The 22,899-nt window shown below is 36.1% G+C and overlaps 1 protein-coding gene and 1 pseudogene across 3 annotated transcripts in view; one reads left to right on the top strand and one right to left on the bottom strand.

The window, feature by feature from the left end:
- Positions 1-22,899, bottom strand: part of DDX10 (DEAD-box helicase 10) — a 276,044-nt gene that overhangs the window by 145,142 nt on the left and 108,003 nt on the right. The gene's annotated exons all lie outside the window — the stretch shown is intronic.
- LOC308504158 (small ribosomal subunit protein uS5-like) lies at positions 14,025-14,596 on the top strand (annotated as a pseudogene). The gene has a single exon. The product of its transcript is annotated as a small ribosomal subunit protein uS5-like (transcript).

The following is a 22,899-nucleotide window of genomic DNA, read 5'->3' as shown; positions in this document are numbered from 1 at the left end:
AGCTGCTATATTTGTGGAAATTTGTTATGCAGCAATAGAAATCTAATGCATTACCTTCGAACAGCTCTCTAGTTTGATTTTATTTTTATTTCTTTGATGTACTTGGACTAACACAATATACGATGCCCTCAATAAATGCTTATTGAATTAACTGTGAGAATCTGATCTTTCTGGCCTACTTAAATTTCAATCCTATGATAACAAACAGGCAAAAAAAAAATCCACATACACACAAATAAAGAGCTGGAAATTGCCTTGGAAAGAGACCCATTTGCAGTACCGTATTCTACAAAGGGATGAGGAGCTATAGAACTTGCAAGTAAGAAAATATCAAAGGAATGAGACTATTTCATGTGATCCTCACAGGTTAGCAAAAGGAAACCAGTCCATGGGTAATAACCAAAGATATTTCCAACATATGAGCATTTGCTTTCTCAGTTTCTGTTACCTAGAGATTAGTTTATAAACAAAAGATTATTAAAAATCAAAACTTCCTAATGAAATTAATATCTGAAATGCACTTACCTCAAAAATATAAAAGAATGAGAATATAAAACTACATATTAAGTATATTATACACGACCATAAAAGATAACTTTGACTTACATAATACATGCCTCAGAGAACTAATAAGGAGAACAGCAATGATAAAGAAAAACAAAGACCATTGAAAGTTCTAAAATACTGCTCCTGGGTAATATTATTCATCTGGGTGTAAATAACCCTTAGTAACAAATGTAGAAAACTTGCAACATTGAACCAAGTTTGATATCTTGAAAGAATGCTGCTGGTAAAGAATCATTTGTTTGAAAAGTAAGAAAGAAAAAGTATAGGAAACTGAAATAAGCAGCCAAAAACATGAAAATGAAAACGTTGTTGGAGACATTATGTTTCTGTAATAGCAAAGTATCAGGTCTAGAGAATAAATTCAAATCTGATGGCCTTTTCTGGGAACTGTGTTTTTCTGTGTTGGATTTACATAAAAATGATAAATGCAGACATTAATTTTATAGCTTGCTTCTGCTGAAAGTAGTTAGGACTTGTGTCTATATCCAAGTCTGAGGGATTGATGTAATTAAATTTCAAGTCTGGAAAGATAATTTCATGAGATAAATATCCTATGTTAGCACTCCCTCATTCAAAAATTCCCTTTGTTATTAGGGGTGAGGGGGGGACACTGTCATTGAAGTGCACATATAAAAAAAAGTACATATATGTCTCCCTGCAATGTAGACAACTAACTCTAGGAATCTTTTAATTAGCTCTTTAAAATCTCCTAGAGAATAAAGTTCTGAAAATTACAAAAGAAAAGCAATTTGTTCTAAGCATTACTGAACCAGACCTGAGAGAATGACATATTCCTGAAGGGAAATAATATGCAGCTATCTCGTAATCATAAATTTTGTGAAAGAAGTCAGGTGAATCTTCTTTCTTATACATAAACAAAAGAAGACTAAGAAATATTTTAAAGATTGGTTTAAAAGAAGCAAAAGCACACCTGGCATTTTTCAAGTTGCAGTATTACTGGATTTAGTACATTTCAAATCATATAAATGCACTATTAACTGGATGTTCCAGACTTACCAACACACATACATTTGAGTTTTCTGAACAGAGCAGTGATGAGTTCCACTTGACCCACAACAGGCCACACTGTACTCAACACATACTAATTCTACTTTTTGGGTTTTGACTACAAATAAACCTACTAAAACATTGCCACGTTGAGAATGTCTATATTTTTCTTTTTTCAAACGTCCCACAGCTCCCTTTTAACAGGTATCTCTGAATAATAAGATTCTCAAGATCACCACTATACTGTTGATAGTAAAAGAATGTTGATTGTTGATAGCATATATATTGGTTAGAGGCACAGGCTCAGGAGTCAAAAGGACCGAGATTTGAATTCTATTATAACTTTGCCAGTTACTAGTTCTGTTTTTACGTAGCAGTGTCTAGCAAACACAAACAAACAAACAAACAAAAAACCCACTTAAATTGTTATGAGGAAATGGGGAAGGGGCTACTGCTTTTAGTGGCTGGATACATTACAAAGGGGCAAGAAAAGTGTGCAGAATGTATTCTTGCAGAAGAAAATGGGAGCTGATTTAATAATACCATAGCAATCAAACACAGAAACTAATGCCACTTCACATTTGTACCATAACAGGCTATCAATATTTCCATTTGTTGTACTAACTATATAATGTACCAGATGGGTACTAGACTAGGCAGGGGGGTCACTGCACAAATTACACACATGTCTAAGCACTATGCAGTACACCTGAAAGTAGTATTATGAATACACTAAAGTCAAATTAAATAAGACCAACGAGAGACTATATATATATATATATATACATATATATATATATAGTCGTCTATCTATCTATCTATCTATCTATCTATCTATCTATCTATCTATCCATTTGTGCTTTTACTTGATTTGAACAACAGGGTACACAGAGAGAGACAATGTGCAGGAGTCATAGGTTTTCTGATCTCTAATCCAGCAGAGTTCTCTCTACACACACCAAGCTATTGCCAATCCTGGAATCCTTTAACATTTCACAAGTTCAGACATTTTGAAAACATGGTTCTCAATAATACATTCAAAACACACACTTATCTCAAGCTTTAAGGAGATGATAAGGACAAGCCAACAGAATAGAAACCTACTGCTGATTTTATAGCAGTTTACAAAAGTCAATCTGTCCTTTCTCTTCATAGTTCAGGCAGGTAAGGAGTAGTGAATATAATTTTTTTTTATTCTAATATTGTTAGAAAACTACGATCTAGTTAAACATTTCCTTAAATTTGAAACAATCACACTCTGAGATTCAAAGTACTTATTCGGACACTCCAAAGTACATCATCTAACAAATACAGGGTCTTTCTATGAAGAGAATCACCCTCCAAAGTCTGGGAAAGAGGTGTTTAAGAGGTGCACACATCTTTACATTTTATACGTCTGAAGGTACGCACAGTCTGTGGTTCTACCAACTCAAAGGATTAACTCTTTATGAACACAGCATATATCTGACAAAATAAAATCAAATAACAAATATCCACTTCCATCTCTCTATATTGAACAAACAGGGATGCAAAAAAAAAAAAAAAGGAGAAAAATTCCTTTATCATCACCTATATGAGAAATCAATTTATAGAGCAAACACTCAGAGGATAATTATAATGTATAGTAAAAATTATCAACTCAGAAAATGGAATGGATAACACAAACTATACATACTACAAAAACATTATTCAAATAAATGGTTCAGCCATATTTTTGCCCGATAAAATGAGGCAAAAGCATTATCTCATTTGATTTTCCATATGACTGTCAATTAATCACAAAAATTTAATTTCTTTTAAATATGACACTAGAGTTCTAAAAATTCTTATCAATAGAGTCTTACTGGGAACATTTAGTTCTGTTTGGGCAGGAAAAGCATCCACAGAGGTACAAGGAACAAGAAACTGCTGAACTGTAATAGATAGCCAACTGGAGAACAAGGTAGAAAATATTAAGGTAATCATTTTAAAGAAGAAATCACATGCAGAAATAAATTAGAAAAGGGAAGAAACAATGTGAACTATAGTCTTGCTGAAAAAAATGAAGCTGAACCACTTTTAGAAAGTCAATATAATCTTCTCAGGATCTCTATCTATATTCCACCAACATTTATTGAACATCAAACATCAGCTCTGCATCACGCGTGGTGCTGAGTCCTGGGTGTGGGAATGTATAAGACAGATATTATATCTGTTCTCTAGAAGCCCAGCCTAAAGGAGATGCTGCCTATGTAAACAAATAATTATAATGTGACAAATGCTCTAGAGGAGTGTGAAATCTGTGCAAGGGCAATAGAAGGAAACAAACTCAGTGGGGGTTTGTAAGACCAGATCTTACTCAACGGGAGTCTCAAAAGAAAATTAATCCCTAATGCCCTAAGGCATCCATTGAAGGTAGTGAATTAACATCTAGAATGATAATATTCATATACTACTCATGGGAAAATTAAGAAACAGTCACTCAAAAGCACTGAGGTCTCAGGTTCAGATAAGGAACCCTGGGAGACAAAAGCCTCAATCAAATAGTGAGATTTCACCAGATACAGAGAAACAAGAACAGGGTATCCCAGGCAGGGAGAGTCATACTTGCTAGGCCAAGGACAGAGTATGCCACATTCGGAGAATTCTAGGTCATTTGGTGGAAATGGAGGCAGAGGTAAAAGTGAATGAGAGAATTAGAGTCTGGCTAGACACAGGACAAGGATTTAGATTTTTACATCAGATTGCAAAGCACTTAGTGTGGCACACTAAGGACTTTGGAATTCACCTATAGAAAAGATAGAGGACACTCTGGAGGTGTGAAGTGATCTGATTTGTCCCGAAGAGCTTCTGAGGGTGGTTCTGGTTCACAGAGGCCAAGAATTTACCTTTTCAAGAGACGATTGTATTTACCACAGAGCAAAGACAAGAAAAAAGTTGTGTTCAAATTAAAGCCTGAACTTTTTTATATTGAAAATTGTTTTATCATATAATAAGAAAAGTAAACTCTGTCACCCACATTCCTATCAATGGTTTAAAGAACTACAAAGAAATATTTTTCAGTTCACCTCGTTTATCATGAGTCCAAAAAGAGACATTACATTACAATTTAAATAGCTCTGCAATGAAAAACCACATATATCACAAAGACTGCAAAGGAAAGGCTATACTTAAGATAGCAGATACAGTTACTGAATCAGCATACTTATTAACTGGAAACAAACTGGGTCTAAAATGGAATTTTACTTAAACAAAAAATATTATGAAAAGCCAAGCACTACTAATAGAGGCAACTCAATAAATGGGAAACAAGTATAGGGGAGGTACAATCTCTCCTGTACCACTTTAGTGTATCTAGCTGAGCCTAAGAATTAAACTAACAAGACAGATTAATAGATGGAAAGAATATGTATTTTACATAGTAATTTTTATGTACATGGGAGCCTTCACAAGAAAAATGAAGACCCAAAAAAGTTAGGGCCAAAAACTTACACATTAGTTTGGACAAATAGTACAATACTCCCCGCTTATCCATAGCGGATATGTTCTGGGACCCCCAGCGGTTCCTTAAATCACGGATAGTACCGAATCCTATACATACTGTTCTTTTCCTACTTATATTTACCTATGATAACATTTAACTTATAAATTAAGTACAGTAAGAAATTCACAACAATAATAAAATAGAACAACTATAACAATATACTGGAAAAGTTATGTAAATGGCTTTGGGGCCATTATCAAGTAAAACAAGGGTTATTTGCATTGTGATACTGTGACAGTGGATCTGATAACCAAAACGACTACGAGGCAAGTAGCGTGCACAGCGTGGATACACTAGACAAAGGGATGATTCGCGGCCCAGGTAGGATAGAGAGTAACAGTGTGAAATTTCATCATGCTACTCAGAATGGAGTGCAATTTAAAACTTATGAATTGTTTATTTCTGAAATTTTCCATTTAATATTTTCAGAATGCAATCAACTGTGGGTAACTGAAACCATCGGAGTGAAACTGTGGATAAAGGGTGACAGCAAAGTAAGTGCTAACGATGTGACAAGACAAAGGGACATGTCTAGCACACTTAATTGTGCAAAAGTGACTAGGAAGATAAGAGTTAGTTTAACAAGGTTTATTTGTGCAGGTTTTTCTCAGCCCATACTCCCCGTATTTAGTGACCACAATGACTTGCTCCCGCTGTAGATAGGGCACCTTTCATATGGAAGTTTTACCTCTTGCTTTCAGTATGAAAAAGAACAGTCAGAATACACCTTGCATCTGTTGTTTTTTTATGTGGCTTAAACCCAAATAATCCTTATGCCAAAATGGCATATTTTGGGGTGGCATATTCTGTTATCCTTCACAAGAAAAGTCAAGTAAAGTTGCAACTTCAGAAGCCTGGGAATCTGTGGTTTTTTTCCTCCTCACCTTATCTGAGAACTACAGTAATTCTTCTGAGGTATCTAATATTCTAACATATTCAATTGTCTCCCCATGAAGGACCTGCTCTTAAAAGAAGAACTGATATTCAGCGTTAATAAAAGAAATTCTGAAACATGCTACAACATGGATGCGTCTTGCGGACATCATGCTAAGTGAAATCAGCCAGTCGCAGAAAGACTGGTATTGTATGATTCTACTTCAATGAGGCATCTAGAGGAGCCAAATTCATAATAACAAAGCAGAACAGTGGTTGCCAACAGCTGAATGGAAGAGGAAATGGGGAGTTATTGTTCAACGAGTACAGAGTTTCTATTTTGCAAGATGAAAAAGAGGAGACTGGTTGTACACCCATGTGAATATGAGGTCTGACAACTAAGTTCGTGAACTTGTTTAAATGCTGTTGCTATCCTTTTCTGATATCAGAGGGATTATTCATTATGAATTTGTACCAACTGGACAAACAGTCAACCAAGTTTACTATTTGAAAGTGCTGAAAAGTCTGCATGAAAAAGTTAGACGACCTGAACTTTTCGCCAACGATTCATGGCTCTTGCATCACGACAATGCACCAGCTCACACGGCACTGTCTGTGAGGGAGTTTTCAGCCAGTAAACAAATAACTGTATTGGAACACCCTCCCTACTCACCTGATCTGGCCCCCAATGACTTCTTTCTTTAACCGAAGATAAGGAAATATTGAAAGGAAGACATTTGGATGACATTCAGGACATCAGGGTTAATATGACGAGAGCTCTGATGCCCATTGCAGAAAAAGAGTTCCAAAATTGCTTTGAAGGGTGGACTAGGCACTGGCATCGGTGCATAGCTTCCCAAAGGGAGTACTTCAAAGGTGACCATAGTGATATTCAGTAATGAGGTATGTAGCACTTTTTCCAAGATGAGTTTGTAAACTTAATTGTCACACTTCATATACTATACTGAAAATGGTTAGATGAGAAATTTTATGTTATGGGAGTTTTGCCAAAATAAAAATAACAATTTTAAAAACGATATAATAAATTCATTAAGACTGAAATGGTGAAAACTGACAGTGAATTGAAGAATAAGAGTTTAAACTTCTGTAAGGACTGAAAGTTTGGGAGCAAAACAGTGACATATAGTTGACCGTTGATCAACACAGATTTGAACTATTCAGGTTCATTTATACGCAGAGTTTTTTTCAATAAATACTGTAAATGTATTTTTTCTTCCTTATGATTTTCTGAATAACATTTTCTTTTCTCCAGCTTACTTTATTGTAAGAATACAGTATACAATACATATACAAACTATGTATTAAACAACTGACTGTGCTGCTGGTAAAACTTCCTGTCAATGGTAGGTGATTCGGGGAGTAAAATGTTACATGTAGATTTTTGACTGTGTAGGAGGGTCAGCGCCCCTAAGCCTTGCATTCTTCAAGGGTCAACTGTAATTAAAATATTTTTTAGCAAGACTAATATGACATCAATATATAAAAGTATATCAGATGAGCGCGAGAGCTGGAAGTAGGGAGTCAAGTGAAACAGCTTAGAAAAGTTTAAAGATAAGAAAATTCAAGGAATCAGTTGAATGATGAAGTTGCTAAAGTTTCTAGCATGGGTACGAGGAATAATGCAGCCTGAGTCTGCTCCCTTGGGATAAAGAGTGGATGAGCAAGGAGATCAAGGGGCTGTAAACTGCACAAGATGCAGAATGAGGTCCTTTTTACTGCTCTTCAGCCTCCAGACTATTTACCAGGAATCAAAGAATTGCTTTATTTATTTATACCTTTCCTCATCTAAAAAGATCTGAAAAGGTCAGCAATAACCACTGTTCTGTTACTTTTTGTTGGCCGAGCAATAGTGGGAGCATTTACGCTCCTCCAGAATTTGAGGTGCAGTGATAATGACATAGCTCTCCTCATTGCATCTAAATTACATAATAGATGCAATTCTGAAAGTTTTAGAAATAAAATTGTACTAACTCCAGTCATATGTTAAATGTACTAGGTAAGCCCATAATTACTAGATTGAGCTCTTATCTCCTGGATCTTTTTGTAACAGAAAATCATTTATATATTTTATTATAGCCTACTGTGGATTCCTTTGCATTCGCCTCCAGTGCAAGCATGGGACAAAGGCTTGGTGAGAGGTTAAAAGAAAGCCCTAAATCAGATAAAGGTACGAAAAGAACCCTTCTCCTTTTATATACCAAAAGAAAATGAGACCAGAATCATCTAAAGCATACCGAGAATGTGAATTATAAAACTGAAATATTTATGTCACTACAGAGACAAACTGTTTTTTTATAAAAAAGGCTAAATTTCTCATCAGATCATGAGAATTCTATGCCTTTTTGTTTTAACTTACTATTGAATTTTATATGAGACAGTTACCAGAATAATACCGTGTTTCCCTGAAAATAAGACCTAAGCTGCACAATGCGTCTTATGGAGCCAAAATTAATATATATTATATTAAAATATATTAATGTAATATATAAATATTATATAATAAAATAAGACCGGGTATAATATAATATAATGTAATATAAATATAATACCGGGTCTATATAATATAATACCGGGTCTTATATTAATTTTTGCTCCAAAAGATGCATTACAGCTCATTGTCCAGCTAGGTCTTATTTTCAGGGAAACACGGTATGTCAACTTATTTTACTGAGTCCAAATTAATTCAAGATTGTGGAAATGACAAAGATGAATAACAATTGTCCCCAAAAAAGCATACTGTTCACTGGAAGGTAAAGGCGCAAAACACAAGTATACATTCAACTAAAACACAATGGAGCTATACTATAAAGGCCATGAGGAACAAGGATAGTTCTGCCAACACAAAACAAAAAACATACAATGTTTTCATTGAAAGTCAATGAATCCAAAACTGGCTATTTGAAAGGTCAATAAAATTGAAAAGCCTTTTTTTTTTCTAGGAAAAAAAGAGATTCATAATATCAGACATGAGAAAGAGATCACTATAGCTCATACAGACATTAAAATGCTAATAAGAGAACATTACTAACAACTTATGTCAATAAATTCAGTAACTTCAGTAATTTCTTGAAGTGTACAAACTACTTTAGGTCATTCAAGAAAAAAATAAATGAGAAAAGCAATTTGTTGAAAAACCTACCCAGCAAAGGAAATTCGCAGGCACAGATGGCTTCACTGGTGAATTGTACCAAACATTTAAGAAATAAATAGTAACATTACACAAACTTGTGCAAAATACTAAAGGAACACTCTCCAAATCATTCTGTGAGTCAAGCACTACCCTGATACCCAAACCAGACAGACATTACAAAAAGGAAGGGAGGGACGGAAGGACGGAGGAAAAGAAGGATGGAGGGAGGGAGGAAGGGAGGGAGGGAAAGAAAAGTACAGACTAGTATGTCTCATAAACACAGACGTAAAAATCCTTAACAGAATATTTGCAACTTGAACCAAGCTAATATATAAAAAGAATCATGGTCAAAAAAAGGTATAGTCCAAGGAACACAAAGCTAGTTTAACATTCAAAAATCAATATAGTTCACCAGGTAACAGATGATTCCCCACCACCCCAAAGAAACCAAATGATTATCTTAAATGACAGCAGAGAAGGCATCTGATGAAATTCAAAAGCCATTCATGATAAAAACTGGGAATAGAAGGAAAAAGAACTCCTTCAGTTTGGAGAACATCTACAAAACTCCTAGAGGTAGCATCGTACTTAATGCTGAGATACTGAATGCTTTACTCTAAGATCAGAAAAAAAGGCTGTCATCACTTTTAGTCAACATTGTTCAAGAATTCTTAGCCAGTGCAGCAAGGCAAGAAAAAGAAATCAAAGGCATACAGATTGGTAAGAGTGAAGAAAAACTATCCTTAATCAAGAATTACATAATTTTCAATGAGAAGATGCCTAAGAAATCTACTAAAAAGCTACTAAAACTAGCAAGTGAGTTAGCAAGGTCACAGGATACAAGGTCAATATGATGTTTTTATTTCCATATAAAAGTAATATACAATTGGAAATAGAAATTTTTAGAAATACCAATTATAATAGGACAAAAAAAATTTAGGGACGTGGGTTAATTACAGCATGCCTGGAACTAACATGAGCTATTTTTCTGAAGTAAAGATGTCCGTGCATGGCACTGACCCCTGTGAAGACAAGAAATGTACTGCTTGATAATGCTGCTTGTACTGCCGGGTCCGAGTGTGAGGGCAGTATGTAGCAGACTGGCCGCAAATCAATCAATAAATTCAATGCAATTCCCATACAAATTCTAGCAATATTTTCACAGTAATTTAAAAAATTATAAAATGTGTAAGAAAATGCAAAGAACCTAGAAGTGTTAGAACAATATTGAAAAAAGAACAAATGTTGGAGGACTTATATACTAACAGATTGCAAGACTGAGAACTATGGTAATCAAGAGAACGTAATATCGGCACAAGGATAGACTGATAATCAAGGGGACAGAATACACACTCCAGAAATATACCCGATAGTCGTGTACCCTTATGAATATGGTTAATTTCTGATTTTCACAAAAGGAGCCAAGGTAAATCAATAAGATGGTCTTTTCAACAAATCTGATATCCATATGCAAAGAAATGAACTTTGAAACTTCCCGCACACCGTATACAAAAATTAACTCAAAATGGGTCATACACCTAACGCAAGAGTTAAAAGTATAAAGCTTCTAGAAGAAAACACAGGAGAAAATCTCTGTGACATTGTTTGGGCAAAGGTTTTGTTTGTTTGTTTGTTTGTTTGTTTGTTTAGATAAAACAGAAAAGAACCACAAAATTTTAAAAATTTAAAAACTGGACTTTCATCAAATGAAGAACTGTCTACTTTATTTCCATCAAGAAAGTGAAAAGACAATCCAAAGAATGGGAGGAAATACTTACAAACTATGTATCATACCCCAAATACATAAAGAATCTTAAACTAAGTATTATAAATATAAACAACCCATTTTTTTTAAATGGCAGAAGATTTGAATAAATACTTCATCAAAGAAGACATACAAATGGCAAATAAACACATGAAGGACGTCAACATCATTAGTCACTACGGAAATTAAAACAGCAATGAGATGTCTTCACACCCACAGGAATGGCTAAGACATTCTTTAAAAGATGGCAGTAACAAGAACTGGCAAAAACACAGGGCAACTGAACTCACACTGCTGGGTAAACCACTGTGGAAACCAGTTTGGGAGTTCAAAATATTAAGCATATACTATCACGTAACAACACAGCAATCTCACTGTACTGTTAAATACTTTAGTTTTTATTCAAGAGAAATGAAAAACAATGTTCACAAAAAGCCTTGAACTTGAATATTCATAAACAGGCTTATGTTTAATAGCGAAGTTTTCCGTTCTGGGAAAGGCAAAACTCTAGTTATAGAAAGCAGATCCACAGCTCCCAGGGGCTGAGGATCGTGACGGGGGACGGATGCAAAGGTGTAAAAGAGAACTTTTAGAAATAATGAAAATGTTCTGTCTTGATTATGAGAGTGTGAAAAGACTGCAAGCAAATACTTGTCAAAATTCACTGAATTGTATACTGAACATGACTGAACTTGATGTACCTTATACTTCATTACATCTGATTTTAAAAAGGAAAATGTAGTCACTTTAAATACAAATAATCTTTTTTTTCCCCATGAGTTTCCATTTCCGGCAGGACTTGGCAGGGATGGCTTCTCCATGTTCCAGTAGATCAGCTGGGGCAGCGTGACTGAGGGCTGCAGGATCCACTTTTAAGATCACTCACATGGCAGCAAACTGGTGCTGGCTGGAGGGGGGGAGCCCAGCTAGGGCTGCAGGCAAGGTGTCGGGATCTCGCTCAAAGTATGGTGGCTTCGGTTCTATAAGAAGCCCTATCACTTTTTATGACATGGTCTAGGAGGTCACATTAGTGACAAGCCTGCCCAGATTCTAGTGGAGGGACACAGACCTCACATACTAATGCGAGTGTCAACTCACATTACAAAGCAGTGTGTGAGATGGGAGACAGTTTTCTGACTATCTTAGAAAAAACAATCTACCACATTGGATTTTTATTCTGTAGATAAGTGGGCGCCATCAGGGCAATGCAAAAATGATACTACATTTTATGGTAAGTCCAGCAGCACTATTAGGAATAAATTAAACAGAGAGACTGAAAAACATATGAGTGGGCAGAGGGACGGGGAGGAAGGAATTATTTAGATGGTATTTCAAGAGTCAAAGCAAAGGAGACCCTCGAGTGGCAGAACATCTGCAAGAGCCACGAGGCAACGGACTTCCAGACACACTATACGAACACCGCTGACACGTCCTGGCCACTACTGCACGTGACTAAGCCTAGATCCTCTGGAACGTGACAGAGCCGTGAACCAAGACGAGTCTAGGAGGGAGGGTAATAACCTCTCTTTGGCACGTGCTGCTGAAGGCAGAACGCATTTGAAAATAACACGCAAACTACAACAAAGAGCACACGTCATGTAACCCATTAAAAAGAGACTCACTTGTGATTAATCAAAAATTGGCTACATCCTGAGACAAACCAACATGGACGATTATATTTACCTAAAAGATTGATGTTTATCTGCACACAAAATGACTAGAGTGTATGTTTTAATACCCCTGGCTTCCTTCCTAGCCAAAACATTCTCTTTGTAGTTCACTGGGCTAATAATAAAACTGCCTATCTGGGGCTTTGTTTCTAAGGCAAGGTGTAGGAACAATTCATACTGCTCTTTTTTAAGTGATAATAGTGATTATGCATGAATTTAAAACACAGTGTTTCCTTTAAACTTTAAATCATCTGTAGCAGGTCAGACACTATTGGTGAATCCCTCCCCCTTACTCCTTGCTGAAAGAACTGCTGTCTTCAGCTACTGAATGGCCCACGTGCTTCGGGGGTTCTGGGTTCATAATCCCCAGGGTGAATCTTACTTGGTTTAACTCAGTGTTCACAGTCCTAGGGAGCTGTACAATGGAATCAACTGGAAGCTTTTAAAACACCAATGTCTGGGCACCCCCTCTCCCGTTCTGATTTAACTGGTCGGGAGTTATAGTATATTCTAATTATTAGGGGACAGCCTAAGGACAAAAGTCAACTCAATAGGAATGGAGGTTATCAGAGCAGAAAGATGGACAGACCTTTGATTTTGACAACATTGTTAAATTAATCGACGCTAGAACTGTCACCCAGATTTCTCATGTAAAATGACAAATTTTCCTCATTTTTTTTAAGCCACTTCTTATTGTTTTCTGTTACTGGCAGTGAAAATTATGCTACATGTTATACCTGGTGATACAATTTTCAAGATGAAAGTTTGGCTTTATAAACAGGAAGCAGAACTACAGTCATTCTGCTGACAAGGGACAAGCCAATTTTATCTGAGCTAGCAAAGAATGATGTCATTTCGCTGTATATGAAAAGATCTTTTCCCTCAGCTTATATGAATATTTGAACAGATAGATAGGTGTCTGCTCACTCACCTTTCCAAATGGCTAGACATTTTTCTTTGAAACTGAATGACCCACCAGTATACAAGACAATATCATCTTGCACATATATCTTTTACAAGTGTTTTAAGAGCTATCTTCCAGATATACCTATCATATTAGTCTGAAATAAATGACATTCTCAAAAACTAAAATGAAACACTGTATGATATATATCACATACACACACACACACACACACACACACGATATACCCTTCTTTGTTCTGCTCATCAATTCAAACTACCTAAACACACTGAAAGCAGGGGCACCAATCTGTGCTTTTAGTGGACAGTCCTAAACTTTGGCTTTGATTCATGGTACAACGTGTGCAGGAAGCACCTGATTCAAAGCATTCTGCTTTTCTTCTCTGAAAAAACACCAAATGGTGGGTGACAGCACTAGGGGAGCCCTGGAATAGCATGCCAAGGTGGCTTTCACAAGCTCTAGCAGTAACGTCGGGGTGAGGGTCACAGCCATGGAGCTCACGGAGGCATGGCCGAGAACAAGCTAAGCCGCCTGCTCAGGACATGCAGATCAAGTCCCTGGAAGGGATCTATCTCTTCTCCCTGCCCATCAAGGAGTCTGAGATCGCAGACATTTTCCTGGCGATATCCCTCAAGAATGAGGTTTTGAAGATTATGCCTATGGAAAGCAGACCTGCACTAGCCAGGGGACCAGGTTCAAGGCATTCATCATCTGGGATCCCAACAGACATGTCGGCTTAGGTACTAAGCTCTCCAAGGAGATAGTCACTGCCATCTGTGCGGCCATCACGCTGGCCAACCTCTCCATCATCCCCATGCAGCGAGGCTACTGGGGAAATGCCGTCAACTGCAAAGTGCCTGGCTGCTGTACCAGAGCCCAGGGGACTGGTACCGTCTAGGCCCCTGTGCCCAAGCAGCCCCTGCTGATGGCCAGTATTAATGAGGGCTACACCTCAGCCAGGGGTTGCACTGCCTCCCTGGGCAACTAAGACCTATAGCTATTTCACCTCCAACCTCTGGAAAGAAACTGTGTTCACCAAGTCTCCCTTTCAGGAATTCACTTATCATCATTAAGACCTACATCAGGGTCTCCAAGCAGAAGACCCAGGCTCTAGCTGGGGCTACCACATAGTTTTTATACAAGAAAAATAAAGTGAATTAGCCTCTTAAAAATAAATGAAAGATTCTGTCCCCAGATTCAATTCTAAGTCCACTGTTTTGACCACTCTTCATTTTGGTTTCAAAGGAATGTGGACAGCTTGTTACTTCCAAGGCTCACCTCTCCCCTTATCTTGGATGTGATCGCTCCAACTCGTCCTGAACCCTCTGCTCTTCATTGTCCCCATTCTCTTCGATGAGGTTCAAGGATTCCTTTTCTTAGGCCTTTAAACATGTTCACATCTCAACGTATAAGACTCTGCATTATATATTCCTTTCCCTGCCAACCACAGCATCCACTCCCACCCACTACCTTTTATGTCCACTCATCTCTTCCATTCATTTACCAATCCACTCTAATATGGCTTCCAGCTCCACTATTTTATTAAAATTGCTCTGGAAAAAATGACAATTATTGCCTCATTGCTAAAATTAATGACCCCTTCTAAGTCTTTGTATATCTTTCTTGATTATTTTTAAGCTTCCATTAATGCCAAACTGTATGTTTGGAATAATGTCAAAAAATAATTAAAACAGTTCCTATGTTACAAAGTTCACAGTCTAATGGGAAAAATGGTAACAGAGACAATTCTAATGTTATGGGAAGTTCACTGACGGAAGCCTCTACCTGACAGAAGAAAATCAGTGAATGGGAGCTAGGAAATGATTTTAAAGTAGCAATGAATAATCTCATTTTAAAAGGTTGATCAAGAATTCATTATGTTGCAGACCATGAAAAAGAATAATTGAGACAGAGCATATGTGTGAGAGTAGAGGAATGACCGAAACTCAGGCCACAACAGTGAGCAGGAAGGAGGGGATGGATCTAGAAGAAATTAATTAACCTGTCAGGCAGAATTGGGTATCACTGACCCCTCTTTCTTGATTCAGTCATCCCTCGTTATCTGTGGGGAATTGGTTCAATAAAACTCACAAATGCTGAAATCTCTTACATAAAATGGCGTATTTGCATGTAATCTATGCACATTCTCCCATATACTTTCTATCATCTCTAAATTACTTACGATACCTAATACAATGTAAATGTTATATAAATAGTTGTGGTATCCTACTGTTTAGAGAATAAGGACAAGAAAAAACATCTGTACATGTTCAGTACAGACGCAATCATCTTAGTTCTAAATACATAGTACTAACTATACCGGCAACACTGTAACATTTTTTTCAAATACTTTGGTTCCACAGTCAGTTGAATCCACAGATGCAAAATGTACCAATACAGAGAGCCAACCATACTCTCCCTCTGGCTTTCCTTCTATCCCTCTCTTTTGTTGGTTTTCTTTCTCTGTTCCCAAGAGTCCGCCCCCATCCCCTCCCACTCTAATGCTCTCAGGAAGATTTGATCCAAGTCTACTACTGGCTGAGAGAGACTGCAAACAAGGTCACTATAAAGAGAAGTTTTCATTCGTAACTGTAATGATGGTACAGTTGAGCAAAAGATTATTCAGTTCTCTCCATAGGATTAGCCAAATTAATTGTTTTCATAAAAATAATGTACAAACATATAAAAACAGCAGTTACGAGGATAATATGATGCATGAATCATGTGGCCTAAAGTACACTACCAACAAATTAATAAAATGTATTGAACAGAAGCAAGCAGAAAGTGATCCTGAGGAAATGAAACTGCAGAATCTAAAGTGATTTAGAAATAAGCTAACTAGAATTTAATTGCAGATGAGAAAAATTGATCATATAAATTTTAACCGTATCCAGAAGGTGTTCAAAAATGACTCCATAATGAATTGACAGAAGAATTTTAGGCTTACTCTTTCTCTGAAGAAGTGGAGTCCTCTACATCTAAATTCAAATATGAAAATGTTCTGCAGAATTGTCTGTAAGAATCACAATTCTTAAGCAGAAACCAAAGGAAAAAAAGGTGGTTTCTAAGGTGACCAAGGCCAATACCTATACCATACAGACTGATGTATCAAAGTCATCACCTGAACTTGTCAGAAATTAATTGCAAGCGCTGACATGTTATATTTTCCCCCTAAGGCTACAAGCCTTTAAACAAATGAACATGATCTGCATTAGCTGAATCTGCCAGTGGCTTTCTCAAGGAGAAAAAGGACCTGGTGGAGGTCAAAGCCAGTACTTGAGAATAATCTCTTCTGATGGCTGTGATCTTAACTCCCAATGGCCAACAGAAACAAAGTTCTTAAATGTCACAGAAGCAACTTTTTAAAACTTTTAAAGAGAAATTAAAAATAGAACAATTCAGTTGTCCCATTCATATTCTCTTGCTAATTTTATTTCAACCAGGGGGGAAAAATGTCTACAAATTATTCATCCAAGAAAGTAAACAATGCCAAGAGATGACTCTTTGGTTTGCAACATTAACTACACTTTTAGAACTTTCGATAACTGGCAGACTCTTTGCTTCCCTTTTAAAGGGAAGCTATTTCAACTATAAATTGATAGAACCACTCTGGAAAGCAAAACAACCCTCTTTCTTCTTTTACCCTCTGAGGGTAAGAAGAGAGAAGAGAAAGGGTTAGTAAGAAGAGAGCTAATCTCTTCATGCAGCACAGTATTACAAATACCATTTGGTATATATCAAAAACAATGTTACAAAACTGAAGTTTTTTCATTCAGTCCAATTCCACTAAATGAGTCTCTTTGTAAGTGGATCAGATGTCAGTACTTGTAAACTGCATTTACAATTATTTTCCTTCCTCTTGAGAATGAGACTTTCATTTAATAGGCTTATGTAAATTAAGTACCTTTATTTACTGCCCCATCTAAATAAAAATAGAGCAAGTTGTCAGTAACAGAAATGTTTTCCAACAATATAATTTAGGCATCCATGTTAATAAATTGCTTGAGTTGAATACTAAGAATATATTATTTCAATGTGTTGTAATAAAATAGCATCCCTTGGGACACAGAGACAATTATATTTATGGAAGATGTGGTAAACCAGGAAAATTACAAATCCAATTAGCACTTGATAAAGACCTCCAATACAAAGCTTCTTAGAATGTCTGATTATTCAAGTGGCAACTACACTGGAAATAAACCAGATAGTACAGTTTGCTGGCATAAACAAATAGACTAGAACTAAAGGGAAGGATAAAAGGGGCGGGGCAGAATCCAGAAACCACTCCTCTAAGTCATTTCAAAAGGATTTCCTTTTTATATACAAACTCAGGAGAATAAGATAATTATATCTTTTGGAGACCTGATTTAGCATCAAGCATGTACCTAGTAGTATTATAAAGTCAGATCTTTCATCTTTAACTCAGCTGCCCTGTCCTGTATGCTGCTATTTGTAATTGTCCCTCTTTGTTTCTTTAGTGACATAGAAGACCTATTCAATGAAGCACGCTAGCTGTAAACTGGCATTTTACTTCTGGAAAGCAAGATGACAAAACACATCAATATCTATGGCCCCAATATTCATCTCGTCATCTGCCATTAAGTGTCCACTCTTTACCCAGTACATTTCATAAACCATAAAATTTAAACCTCAAACTACCCTGAAGGATAGTTTTTCTCACCTTTTGTCACATAAGATGAAAACAGGTTAACTTGCCCATCTCACAGCAAGTAAACAGCTTATCAGAATGTGAACTCACATCACATCTCACTCTAAAAGCTTTTGGTTTCCTCTAATCCTTTTAACCCAGAAGTTCTACTCCAAATCTGTCTGAAGTAAATAAATCAACAGAACCAAAATATCAATTTAAAGATATCTCTGCAGCTTTTTTATAGCAAAAAAACAGAAACAACCAAATAGATAACCTTAGGAGAATGGTACTTCAACACAATGAAATACTATGTAACTGTCATAAAGACCATATAAACAATTTTTAGATGAAAAGAAAACCCTCAAATTGATATGGAGAGTTCTAGCTCTGGTAATGACAATTTTACACTCTATACAAAATATATAAAACAAATATTTGAAGGCACTAGAGAGCAACCAAAATCAGGCAGAAACTGAAGGGAATTATCAAGAAAAAATGAAATCATGGTGGGTGAAATCTCCACTGCATTAGCTTTCTATTGCTGTATAACAAATTACCACAAACCCAGCCACTTAAAATAGCACCCATTTAATAGCTCACAATTCTGTGTGTCAGAAATCTAGCCGGCATGGCCAAGTTCTCTGCTCAGGGTTATCACAAGGCTGAAATCAAAATGTTGGCTGGGCCAAGTTCTCACCTACAACCTCTGGAGAAAAATCTGCTTTCCAAACACACATAGTTTGTTGGCAGAATCTACAAATTCTGCCTTGTGATTGTAGGACTCAAGGAGAAACAACATCTAGAAGACTGAAAGAGCTGAGTAGAGATCTCAGTTGCTATTCACTGAAAGAAACAAAATTTAGAGACAAAACTTAGAGTCCCACCGAATTAAAAGAGCTTAATATATACCTTGGACTTTGCATTGAAACTCCAGAATGGATCTAGGACTAAGGATGTAGGACTAGGCTCTAGGACTTAGTTCTGAATATAAGGATAAAACCATAACAAAACTTCCTTAATAAGGCCAAAAATGAAGCCACACAAATTCAAGGGGAACTGTCAGAAACTTAACTTTCTCGTAGAACAATACACTCTTCAATAGAATATCACAAAACCCAGAGTCTCTATAACAGAGTATCTGGAACACACAATATACAATAAAAAATTATTAGACATGAAAAAAATAGGAAAATGTGGTTCATTAGTCAAGAGAAAACCCAAGCAGTAATGACAAGCCACAAATGATCCAGAGACTGGAGTTATTAGATGAGGATCTTCTATCACAAATACATAAGAAAGCCTACAGGAAAAGATGAATTTAGTGAGGAAAAAAAGATGGATATTTCAATAGAGATTGGAAGTTAAAAAATATATAATCAAATGGAAAAGCAGAAATTCCAGATTTTAAAAACAAAACGTCCAAAATAAAAAAAATCGGTCAAGTAGAAGTGACAGGAAATTGGAGACAATAGCAAAAAGAATCAATGGCTCTGCAGACAGGTAAACTGAAAGTATCTAAACTACTTTATAACAACTTAGATTAAATGGATAAATAACCAGAAGACAAAACTGACAAAAATTAACACAAAAAGGAAATAAAGAGTATCTCTATATCTACTTAAAAAATTGAGTTAATAATTTAAAATTTTCCCACAAAAGTTCTCCAGGCACCACTGGCTTCACCAGTGATGTCTATCAATCATTTAAGGATAAAGTAATTTAAAGACATCAAACTTCTTTTATGAGGCAAGCATAATCCTGACACCAACACCTACTAAAGACATTGGGAAACTACAGACCAATATCACTCATGAACATAAATACAAAACATGAACAAATGGAAGCTGTCATATATTGCCGATATACAATACAACCACTTTGGAATATTCTTTGGAAGTTCTGTTTAAAGCAGAAATTCTCAACCTCAGCATTATAGATACTGTGGACCAAATAATTCTTTGTGTGCAGAGCTATCCTGTGCATTGTACGTCATTTAGCAGTCTCCTGGACTGCTACTCACTCTCAGGTGTGATAATTAAAATAATTAAAATATTTCTAGACATTGCCAAATGTCCCCAGACACTGCCAAATTCACCAACAGTTGAGAACCACTGCTTTAAAGTTAAACATACATCTACCCAGCAATTCCATTCCTAGGTATTTACCCAACAGAAATGAACACAAATGTCCTTAAAAGATTTGTACGTGAATGATCACAACAGTTTTATTCATACTTGGTAAAAAGTAGAAATAATTTAAATGTCCATCAACAAGTAAACAGATAAAGAAATTGTGGAAGATCTACACAATGGACTATAGCTCAGCATTAAAAATGAGATAACTACTCAAACAACCATTATGCTGAGCAAAAGAAACCAGATATAAAAGAGTATATACTGTATGATTACGTTTCTTTGCAATTGTGTTAGAGGAGGGCAGGGGACAGGAAAGGACATAGGAAACATGGCTAAAATCTGTGCCTATATTGCATGAAAATTACACATCTAAAAATGTAAAATAAAATTATGGTATTTCACTAAAACTAAGTATATAGAATGATTTACGTTGACAAAGTGACAGAAACAAAAATAGAGCATATGAATAATTTTGAGATCATATCATTTTTTTGATGTCAGTTATACATATAAATACATACACACACACACACACACACACACACACACACACACACACACACATATTTTAAGTAGTATTTGGGCAGGGAAGTTAAAAAAAGTAAACCAATTCCTTGGGCCAGCCTGCTACACGAACAACAAACCAAGATCTTTCAACACTGCTTTGAGATGTTGAGCTTAGCTGTATAGATGCTAGAAGTTCATAACTCAACTCAGATATCAAGGCTTAGCATAAATTCCTCCTTCTTACTCTTTTCAGTTCACTGATCACCAATTCCTGAATTAAACAGATGATATATGTCATTCGTTAAATTGTTGATACATTCACTCAATTGTCAAATGAACTGTTTGCTTCCTTGTGAAGGTCAAAGTCTTCATAAGCACCCATCTGCCAGTGTAACCTGACACATTTCAAAATTGGTATGCATAGCAAAACCAATTTAAGATTATTAACATTTTTCATTTCCATTTAATTTCCCATGACAGCTCACCCTCATATTCACAACGTTTCCTTCATTTCATTAATGAGCTAAAGACAGCTTTCACATTTATTTCACTTCTTTCAGAATTGGATGCGTTTGGCAATACCAACCATTTAAATGAGCCAATGTTTAATTCTGAATAAGTTTTGAAAACATTTCCCTGTTCTCTGTCACTCAAAGCTACTTGGTACTGAGCTCTTTTAGTAAAGGCAGACATGTAGAAAAGTTGTAACAAATTACTAAGGGTCCATAGCTGCCAGGCATCCAGTCATGGAAACTGATGGGTCTTCTGGCTCTAGCAAGTTAAATACTGGTCAGAAAAGGTAGTAATCTCTAAACAGCAAGCAGTGTGCGATTTTCACTAGAGAGGAAAGGAATTAGATGCCCAAAGTCTTCCTCAAAACATGCCAGAAAGAGTATGAAACAGCATATTTAATGTGCCTATACTTTTCTGTAATACAAATTATAAAAAGCAAAGCTTAAAAATATTCTTGACTGAGAGAAACAGAGAAAAGTGTAAGAAAGACTTCAGGGGGACTGGTTGCTTTTGGGTTTTTTTGTTTTGTTTTGTTTTTTGGGGGGAGGGGGGATATAAAATAGCATTTTCTATTGTAACCAGGTATGGATTCCAGGAATTAAAGAAAAAGTTAATGCCTGAGGTATAATTAAAGATTTAATAAATCAAGGCAGACATTTCCAGTTAAAGACAATGCAATGAAACTCCAAAGTGCCCTCAAAAAGAAATAAATTTAAAAGCATATAAGAAATCAGTAAAAATTCCCCTGGACCAAGAGAGAGAACAGCAGACTGCAGATACTAACAGAATTTTGTATTACTATGGCACATTCCAAAGCAATTAAATGAGACTATCTTACAAGTTTTAAAACATTAGTAAGTTTAACATTCCTTTTGATAGGCATCTCTAAGAGACAAATGAATTACTCTTAACTGTATTTTGTTGTCTACGATTTGGCTATAAATTAATTAACTCATGCCAACCTTTAATATCTATGGAAACCAGTATTTGTAACCTTGTAATGATAGAACCAGATTTCGGGAATAAGCTGAGAATCAACTAGATAAGTGAAAGGTACATTTGAGTGTGTGTACGTGAGCGCACACATGCACACAGATTAAGAAGCAAGGAGGAGAGAGAAAAGGCTCACAGATGTCCTAAATATAATTTGAAGGGAGAATAGAACCATAAATAAAAAAACAAATTTTATATGCTTCCAAAACAGAAACCTATGGCATGTAAGGAACACTGGTAAACAGGTATCTCATCAAAAGACAAAGTAGATGAGGATAAACGGGGTCAAATATATGGTGATGGAAGGAGAACTGACTCTGGATGGTAAATACACAGTGTGACATATAGATGACGTATTACAGAATTGTACACTTGAAATCTATGTAACTTTACTAACCACTGTCACCCCAACAGATTTTAATTAAAAAAAGAGAGAGAGAGAAAAAAAAGACAAGACACCAATAGTAAGTGCTGCTACCTTGAGAGCTAAAAATCTCAGAAAGGAACAACCAATTAATCTTGAGCAAGCCAAAGATAAACTTAAGGTTGAATTTCTGTCACAAGTAATTTGTTAAAAACAAGTATGTCTCTGGTGGTCGTTGGCTAGAGAGCACTGCC

This window comes from Rhinolophus hipposideros (genome assembly GCF_964194185.1).
Source record: "Rhinolophus hipposideros genome assembly, chromosome: 10".
Taxonomy (NCBI): Eukaryota; Metazoa; Chordata; class Mammalia; order Chiroptera; family Rhinolophidae; genus Rhinolophus; species Rhinolophus hipposideros.
Note: the sequence above shows the minus strand (reverse complement) of the source record. Positions and strands in the feature narration are given on the sequence as shown.